We start from the raw sequence: 10,256 nt of genomic DNA, 5'->3' as shown, positions 1-10,256 counted from the left end.
TACACTGGTTTCCCTCCCTCGTACACAGCAGGGGTTCTCCTGGGTTCTCCTGGGTTCTCCTGAGTTCTCCTGGGTTCTCCTGGGTTCTCCTGGGTTGGGTTGTAACTGTAAATATACAAACCCAACATCTACTATATATTTTACAAAGTTCTCCGTCTGTTCGCTACGTTTGGGCACCTCTTAAGATATCATAACGGCCTTTAGCACGGTGGTTCCTGAGATCCAGGAGCAGGTTTTTGTCTACAATTGGGTGCCATTTTGAGTCAAGATAGCGGACAGAACCTTTCAAAACTGCACTGATTTTAATCAAATTCAGCAGGATTGGAAGTAGCGGGGCTGAATTCAGCAGGATTGGAAGTAGCGGGACTGAATTCAGCAGGATTGGATGTAGCAGGCTGAATTCAGCAGGATTGGATGTAGCGGGGCTGAATTCAGCAGGATTGGAAGTAGCGGGACTGAATTCAGCAGGATTGGAAGTAGCGGGACTTTATTCAGCAGGATTGGAAGTAGCGGGACTTTATTCAGCAGGATTGGAAGTAGCGGGACTGAATTTAGCAGGATTGGAAGTAGCGGGACTGAATTTAGCAGGATTGGAAGTAGCGGGACTGAATTCAGCAGGATTGGAAGTAGCGGGACTGAATTCGGCAGGATTGGAAGTAGCGGGACTGAATTCAGCAGGATTGGAAGTAGCGGGACTGAATTCGGCAGGATTGGAAGTAGCGGGACTGAATTCGGCAGAATTGGAAGTAGCGGGACTGAATTCGGCAGGATTGGAGGTAGCGGGACTGAATTCGGCAGGATTGGAAGTAGCGGGACTGAATTCGGCAGGATTGGAAGTAGCGGGACTGAATTCGGCAGGATTGGAAGTAGCGGGACTGAATTCGACAGGATTGGAAGTAGCGGGACTGAATTCGGCAGGATTGGAAGTAGCGGGACTGAATGCGGCAGGATTGGAAGTAGCGGGACTGAATGCGGCAGGATTGGAAGTAGCGGGACTGAATTCAGCAGGATTGGAAGTAGCGGGACTGAATTCAGCAGGATTGGAAGTAGCGGGACTGAATTCAGCAGGATTGGATGTAGTGGGACTGAATTCGGCAGGATTGGAAGTAGTGGGACTGAATTCGGCAGGATTGGAAGTAGTGGGACTGAATTCGGCAGGTTTGGAAGTAGCGGGACTGAATTCAGCAGGATTGGAAGTAGCGGGACTGAATTCGGCAGGTTTGGAAGTAGCGGGACTGAATTCAGCAGGATTGGAAGTAGCGGGACTGAATTCGGCAGGATTGGAAGTAGTGGGACTGAATTCAGCAGGATTGGAAGTAACGGGACTGAATTCAGCAGGATTGGAAGTAACGGGACTGAATTCAACAGGATTGGACGTAGCGGGACTGAATTCGGCAGGTTTGGAAGTAGCGGGACTGAATTCAGCAGGATTGGAAGTAGCGGGACTGAATTCGGCAGGTTTGGAAGTAGCGGGACTGAATTCAGCAGGATTGGAAGTAGCGGGACTGAATTCGGCAGGATTGGAAGTAGTGGGACTGAATTCAGCAGGATTGGAAGTAACGGGACTGAATTCAGCAGGATTGGAAGTAACGGGACTGAATTCAACAGGATTGGACGTAGCGGGACTGAATTCGGCAGGATTGGAAGTAGTGGGACTGAATTCAGCAGGATTGGAAGTAACGGGACTGAATTCAGCAGGATTGGAAGTAACGGGACTGAATTCAACAGGATTGGAAGTAGTGGGACTGAATTCGGCAGGATTGGACGTAGCGGGGCTGAATTCAGCAGGATTGGAAGTAGTGGGACTGAATTCAGCTGGTCAACTTTATGTTGGATGCTCCAGGGTGGGAACTGAAAAAATGTGTATGTTTTTGCGCGTGATGGAAAAACCAAAAATATAGTTTAGAATAAAAATACATAAACATGTTTTCATTAAGAAACTAAACCATGGAATTGTCCATTTATAAGTCTCAGTATTTTTAGGTTTCTTACAATTTCCGAGCAACGCTGGGTACTTTCAGCTAGTTTTTAATAAATCCTTTAACTGCTGACGTGGCTTGAGATATATTTTCGTGGCCTTGTGACACACTGATGCACAACGTGTGCGCTGAATAGTTTTCACAGTGATTAGTCTGAAACCTCGACACAGTCGGAGCATAATCCAGCTTTCCGACTGAAAATAAGGCCAGATGTGTGAAGGTTACAAAGTATTGTGTTGTATTTCTTTATAGCTGCACTATGACCGGTGCTATATTAACCCCAGAATGTAGATTGCACTATAGAAGAGAGTTAACTTTATAGTTCAGGCCGGGCAACTCCAGTCCTCAAGGGCCACCAGCAGATGGCTCCGACTAAGCCACTGATTGAGCCATCTGTGCTGAAGCAGGGATATCCTTAAAACCTGCTCTGTTGGTGGCCCTGGAGGACAGGATTTGCCCACCCCTGACTTAACCCCTTTGATGCCAGAGAAATGCATTCCAGATCCCCCCCAAATCCCCCACGGCACTAAGCGTTACAGGAAAAGTACCCTTGTTAGAGTTAATTTCACTGTTGCAAATGAACAGAGAAGAGATAAGGGGAGCGCAAAATAGAATATATAACCAATGATAAGAGGCGTGAAACAATCACAGGCTGTGAGATGAACACACAGATGCTGTAAAAACGAATTTTCTGTGCATATTGCCTGGGGCTGTGGGACTTCCCGCGTGACTGGGAGAACTTACAGCCTTCACATACTGAAGCTACCAGCTGCAGGCTCCAGGGAAACGGAGGACTCAGCGGTCTCAGGAATACGTTAAAGATACCATTTAGGACTTCCATACTTACACATGGTCGTGTAGTAGTAGTAGTAGTAGTATTAGTAATATTATTACCAGCACCTGTTTCTTATCCCCGCTGCTTTTACAGCGTCTGTGTGTTCATTTCACAGCCTGTGATTGTTTCACGCCTCTTATCTAACCGATTAATCATTGGTTATATATTCTATTTTGCGCTCCCCTTATCTCTTCTCTCTTCTTCTACCTTCTCGGGGATCCTGGAAAGATCCTTTTGGGTTGAGTAGCAGAAATTGGACTCTGTCACACCATTATTTGGGTGCATGTAAGGGCCCTCTTCTACAGTAGTATTGTACCCCCTTATTTTATTCCATCAGAGAGAGCGCTTTCGTTTCGTTATTGCACATACTGTTGCAAATGACACAGGTTGTGTACCCTTCAGATTTTTAAGGAGCAGTTCCCCCTGCAAAAAAATGTCTCCACCCCCCCACCCCCTTCGCCTTGTTTTTGTTTTACATGATTTGCATGCTGTGGCGTCTCAGTAGCTGTAACACGTTAATTTAAGCTCTGAAAAGAGATATACCTAGAGCCAGTACCATCCCCTCCAGGGGAAACAAAATGGCGGATTTAAATCCCTCGCCTCCTATTGGCTTGCGTGACGTGAGGCATTTAAATAGCCAGGAAGTAGCGGTGCTTCTGTTCTCAGTATATTACCAGGGGGTCCCGAGAGCTGAAATGAACGTGTTTGAACTTCAGAGTCCCCCTGCCCCTCTCCCATCCCCCCACCATGTTGAAACCAACAGGGGCATTTAACTTGGAACACACCTTTTACGGTTGTTCTTATGTGTGAGTAATTAAAAGGGTTACTCTGGATCACAAAGCAGCAACGAGCCCACAAACAGCTTGCATGTAACGTTAGTGCAGGTATCTGAGTTCAGTTGCGTATTTCTTTTGTATGACATTGTTGGTTTATGACTGGTTCTGTTGAGCCCTCAAGGTACCCGTGTCTCCCACCCATTTATAATGTTCTGCTGGCATGTAAACAGGCTGGATTAGAATAGCCGACATCTGGTCTGTTTTTTTTTACTTTCCGTTATTCTCATATGGAACTGATCGTTAGATTGTATCTCTGTGACATTGGTAAATGTAATGAGCAAGCTGCGTTTGAAAGGAGTATTTAAAAGCAGCCCCCCCCCCCTCCAAACCCCCTTAGAAGCCTACATGAATTTAACTTATATAATGCTAGTATCTTTCTTTTAATATATATTTGTAGTCGTAAAAATCGTGATTTTTCTGTATCTCTAGCTCCCGTGGTTGCCATGGTAACCTTTAGCCTGCGCTTAATGCTGAGGGGGAAGAGCCATTTTTACTTAACGGACACTGAGTATATCAATCCCTTTTTACTCCTGAACAGAGCATCAGATCTAAAGAATAAAACCGGCTTTGGAAAGGCTAAGAAGAGATCTTTCCGGGAAAAATAAACAAATAAACAAATAAAATGCAACAAAATGTTGATTAGTGTGAATTGCTTTAATGTAGTCTTAATATACACGGCAAATAAAAATATACCACTTATGAACACAATCAGAGGTTCACAATCCTGCCTTTCCCCATTATCTCTTAGCATACACTGCTTCCACGGCAGCCAGGGATTCTGGGTAATGACATGCAAATGAGCGCAGTGTGTCACTTATTTCTGATTAGCCATTTTAATATGGATCCCTATGCGCGTAAACAATCTTGGCCTACTTTATGCAGATTCCTTTGTATACATTGAATACATTATTGAATATTGTTCACGCCATGTTTGCACCGGTTTTGCTGTCACGGTTACGATCACTGTTTAACTAGTGAACATTCACAATACGCAGATTCAATGCATTGAATGTCAACTTAAATAGCGCAATAAAAAATAAAATATTGGAATTGCAAAGCTTTTTGTGAGCAGGAATGTCGTATTAAATAATAAATTAACGGGCGACCATTCGTGTTTTAGTAACTGTCATTTATCACCGGGGGGTTTTCCCATTCAGGGCAATGTGGAAAGGTTCAAAACAGCAGTTGGAAAATGCACGTTGGTGTTCATGAAAATATTGTTTTATATCTATTTCTATAAAAATTAAAAATTTAACGTATTGGACGATTTCACAATGTGATTATGGATCTGGCGATTGAGTTTTACTCATACATGCTTATGATCTTGTCACGTTTGTGAGTGCACAATTTTTATTTTTCCAGTCCTATATAAATTTTATATATACAGTATATATAATAAAACAATGGCATTGGAATAACTGCACATTGGGGCCTTGGGGGAAGCTGATATGAACCCTACATTAAGAACTTTAAGTAGGACTCTGTAACATACATCAAAGCAGGAATTAATATGCATTATCCAATCAGTGCCCCTAATTTACTTTATATCATAGTAAATGCAGCGTGCATATATTTCTGTTTTACACTGTTGATTATCCCCCCTAAAAATCTATTCAGTCTTGATTTTTTTGACATAATAGAGCTAAGACACTTAAAATGAAAGCCTCTTTGCATGCCCGGGGCATGTTGTAGTAGCAGGCAGGAAAAGCATTTGTTGTCCTGTCTTAAGACTTAATTAGTACACGACAGGGAGCATTGCAATTTATCTCGTGTGCTTTGTAAGGCCCCGAGCTAAGAACGGGGCGAGTCCCCCTCCCCAACAAATTAGCAATATCCAGGTAACACGTGACAGGGACAGCCTACGTGCTAATATGTCAAGGACGTGCTCATTACTGATGTGTATTCTTCATTCTTTCATGTTTATCAAGTGATCTAAAAACAGGCAAACGTGCTGAAAATGGGAATATGTTCTATATACCCTTTTCCAATTGTTTTATGCCTGAAGCGCTTATTCCCGTTATGTTTTATATTATTATGTCACGTGTATCACTGCTGTGAGGAGCCGTGTGCCTGGATAGCGCTGTATAAATAAAGACATAAATAAAGGTAAATAATGATACAAAAATAAGCATTTTTTTATTACAACAATAGAAATAATAATGTGGATCACGGAGTGTCATTTATCAGGATTCGGGTAAGGACGCAGTTAATGCAGTTACTCTATGAGCTGTGTGTAAGACTGAAACCCATTTGCCGCGTTCTTAAAGCAGCAAAACGTGAAATCCTTATATGATATTTTTAAATAAGTCAGTTCTGTAGTATTAGACGATACATTTTTTTTATTCAACTCGTAATGCCATGAGTTTTATTTAAATACTAAGCATCTTTTCAATACTCTAGCAGGTTTTAGCACATTTCCCCAGCAGTGCACGATCTTTGCAACACTTTCCTGTTTGTGATCATTTGCTGCCAATGTTCCCAGCAGTTTGAGCTGCAAACTGTAAGAATAGATAATGTTACCGTAGTAATATAGGAATACATTGTAGCTGCTGAGTTACACTGACTGAAGGATTGATTGAAACTGAAAGGCGGATTTTTACAGATTTATAACAGGAGCACCAAACGATTGCCATCTTAGGTAAGAATGTAGAATTTCATTGTCACATGCGTTACATATACAAATAAGGGAGGATTAAAGGGGGGGGGGGAAAGTATTGCTGCATTAACCCTTTCCCTGCCAGAGGGGCCTGAAACTCATTCTGCTTTATTCAAATAAACAAAGATCTAGAAAGTTCTGCACCGCAATTCCTAAAATAGATGCAGGTTGGTTGCCTTATACACTTCAGGAGTTCTTCCTTTTAAGCAGGAAGGCTAATTCCATTTAGCTGAACTAAGGCATGGCTGCACAAACTGGGCGGGTCGCAAGATTTTCTGGGAGACAGTGCGCGGTGCTCACAGAGGCCCCCCGCTCTTCCCCAAAGCAATTAAATTAAATGCTGGGGATCGTGCGCAAGGCCTCTGTAAATTCTCTTACCTGGTCTCCGGCGGCTTCTGGCGACATGACATCAGAATACCGGAGACAAGGTAAGGACGGGGGGAGCAGGCAAGGGGGCGCACTAGAAAAAGTTTGCTCACCCCTGAACTAAGGCATGGGAAAGGAAGGGTGTGATGGATATTGGGATGAGGATTCCTGCCCCGTTTCGAGCACCTCTCTTCCTTCCCCTCTATCTTGTTTTCCACTCTCCTCGCCTGAATAAGAGAGATATGCCCCCAGTTATTGCAGGTATTTCACATCTAGAGACGAATGTGAGTCAGAATAACTGGTCGGCAGTAAGTGGTGTGACCTGGCTTATTCCCACCTTGTATATGGGAACTGGACGACGGTTAGAAAAGCCTTCGGAAGATAAGAATTGGGCTGTCGAAGGAGGAAGGAAAGCTGGTGGCCTTTCCTTTAAAGTCATATGAGAGGACCATGGGGAAAAATTGGTATATGAAAGTAAAGTTCTCTTCAAACATGAATTAAATAGTCAGGTCGAAGTGGGGTGCGAAAGAGGCGGAAAACACAACCTAGTGCAGAACAATGAGGCGAAGTTTATTTGTTTACAGAGAATAATAACCATTTACAACTCCGTCCTATTTACAGGGGAGCTACTTCTGTAGGGGCGTTCCGGGAGGACTTGAAGTTGGATCAGGCAGGGACCCTTCTCCAGTCCAGTGAACGGACACGCAACAGGTACCCACTGGTTTATGGTAGAAGTGTCCAGAACATCCCCCAAATGCAGCTTAGAGTTTCTCAACGTGTCTGTCTCGCTGTATTAGCGCTATGGCCTGATTACCTGAGCTGCCCGGCAGCTGTGTTCTGTTCCCTCCTTAGGTAAAGGGAAAAGCAGCAATGGCCCATGATTACAGATATGGTGTTAACCTGTCATTGTGAGCCCGCTGTGACACTGTCCTGTCACATATACAGTCTCTTTGTAGGGCGCTTGAGGTGGCCTGACGCTCCAGACCTACCTGTACAGAAGGTTGGTGTTACCTTTCTCAGTCCCAGGTCAGTACCTGATCTCGGAGAAAGGCTGGAGGGACAGGTACCATCACATGACCCCCTGGTTGAAGCCTTACATGGTGTTCAGCCATTTGAGCAGGTTATGGTCCAGATTCGGGTCAAATGTACCCCTTGCAAATGCTAACAGTGTCTCTACCACTCATTTAATGATAAGACGCTCCTTCTCTATCACTGCGTATCAGGTCTACCTAGGGATACGTTTCCTACTGATGTGGAGAATAGGATGCTCTTCCCTCCCGAAGTCCTGGGTGAGGACTGCCCCTACGCCGAGCTCTGGAGCATCTGTCTATAGGACAAATGATTTTTGAGGCCAGACCTCCGCAGGGGCCTCACACTAGAAAGATTTAATTTGATTGACAGCCCTTTCACAGTCATCTGATCACTGCTGATATTTTTGTCAGGTCACTCAAAGGGGCCCTGACCATAAAAAAAATGAAGCGTGAACTGCTTATCGTAGCCGGCTGAGCCTAGGAAAGACCTAACCTGGATTTTCATGTTCTATTCCTAAGTATTTTTTTAAGGCCACTACCTTATCGACCACGGGTCTCACCCAGATGATTCCACCAAATTGAACTGTAGATGACAATGTCATCCAGATAAACAGCAGTGTATTCCTGGTGGGGCTTCAAGGTTCGGTCCATCAGCCTCTGGAAAGAGGCAGGTGTACAATGCAACCCAAAGGACATGGTTACAAATTGATAGAGTTCATAGGAAGTGGTGAATGCAGTCTTTGGGCTTAAGGTTTTTCCCCAGTTTTATGTGCCACTAGCCTTTGGTGAGGTCCAGAGATGACCTCAAGTGACCCCAAGTGGTCCACCAGCTCACCGACCTTGGATCGCCTAGGCACACATTTAGAGATAAAAGGTACCTCCTGGGAATGAATGCAAAAACTATCTACTGGGCTGCACCACTTGCTACGGGACTCTTCAATGATGCGCGAGCGAGGCAGGTCCTCTATCAAACAACAACAAAATCTAAAATTAATGCAAACATGCGGGACAAATGAGTAAGGTAAAGTCTCCTGACATGAAACGTGTGCTTGAAAATTAGGCTCCATTTACGTTATTTCTGAAGAGATGAAAATGTATAGAACTCTCTCTTTTTTTTTTTTTAATACATCATCTCTCCTGCCCTGGTATGTTTGGGACTCGGGAAGAAATGTTTGCCTGTTTATCTTTTGCCTTCCTCTGGATCAGTGGAACAGAAGAATGCAATTACCTCAAATCCTAAAATCAAGGGACTCTGTCTGGTTTGGGTCAAACTGACTTAAGTAACTATGAGAGCGCTCGGCATACGACAACTACTGAAATCAAGTTGGCTTAGGTTTGGAAAACTAAATTTAGCTCAAATAATAGCAATTTCTAGAGTGCCCCCTCCTTAGCCCATTTAATGCTAGGCTGGGAAACCTGCTGCTCATTGCTCGGGCAGTTCTTCTAAACAAAATATGTTACCAGGTAATTGGAGGAAATGTGACCCCTTTTCAGGAAACCATGTTTATTTTTCCAGTCCAAACAAAGAACTAATAGGATCAGTCGCCACCATCTTCATTCTTACAAGTACGTGATGATTTGGATCATTCTCTACTGCTAAAGTTGGCGAATCCCTTAGAAAGCTTTTCTCAAACACTATTCCTGTTTCGTGAGTCGGTATATCCCTGCTTCAGTACACGTGGCTCTGTCTTTGACAGAGCTACTGATTGGGCCACCTGTGCTGAAGCAGGGATATCTTGAAAACCTAACCTGTTGGTGGCCCTTGATGACTGAAGTTGACCAGCCCCGTTATAGATTGTAAGCTCCTCGGAGCAGGGACCTCCCTTCCTTTTGTCATACAATGTTATTGTCCTCTCCCACATTGTACTGCCCTGCGGCTTATGTATTGTATGGTATGTCTTTATTTATATAGTGCCAAAAGTGTACTCAGCGCTTCACAAAGAAGACAGTACAGGGAACTATAAAAATACAATAAGCGCAGCAAAATCAGACAATAGGAAAGGAAATCCCTGCCCCGAAGAGCTTACAATCTAAGTGGTATGATGGGAGAGTTACAGAGAGAGCAGGTGATGGGAATAAGTGCTGTAGATGCCTGTGCTTGGTCACAATGGGTGCTAGGAGTGACTGTGGGACAGTAACCATGAGTGCAGGCTATTGGGGTGCTTGATTTGTGGGGCAAGTTTTAAGGTTAGTCAGCGTTAAATCAGAAGGTTAACACCATTTACAGGGTAAGAGATGGAAGGGAGGCGTGGGTGAGAGCAGGTGTGTATGTCTGGGTTCAGGCTTAGGCGAGATCCCCAGCAGCAGGAAGGAGTAGATAGAGGGTGTGAATAGATGATTTGTAGGGGTGCTTTATATTGAGGGGTAAAGAAGTTGTTGGGAAAGAGGTATATAAATAATGGTGCAGTGTATGGGCACAGGCATAGGTGGATGGGAGGAGAAATAAAGAAATGTGGATAGGAGGGAAGTGGGGAAGTTTGAGAGAACTGAAATGTTCACAAAGGAGTGAGGAAACAGTAAACAGCAAAGGCAATAGGGAGGGCATAGTGAGAT

This window comes from Ascaphus truei, chromosome 17, assembly GCF_040206685.1.
Source record: "Ascaphus truei isolate aAscTru1 chromosome 17, aAscTru1.hap1, whole genome shotgun sequence".
NCBI classification, from domain to species: domain Eukaryota; kingdom Metazoa; phylum Chordata; class Amphibia; order Anura; family Ascaphidae; genus Ascaphus; species Ascaphus truei.
The sequence above is the reverse complement of the archived record's forward strand: the minus strand, read 5'-3'. Positions refer to the sequence as shown.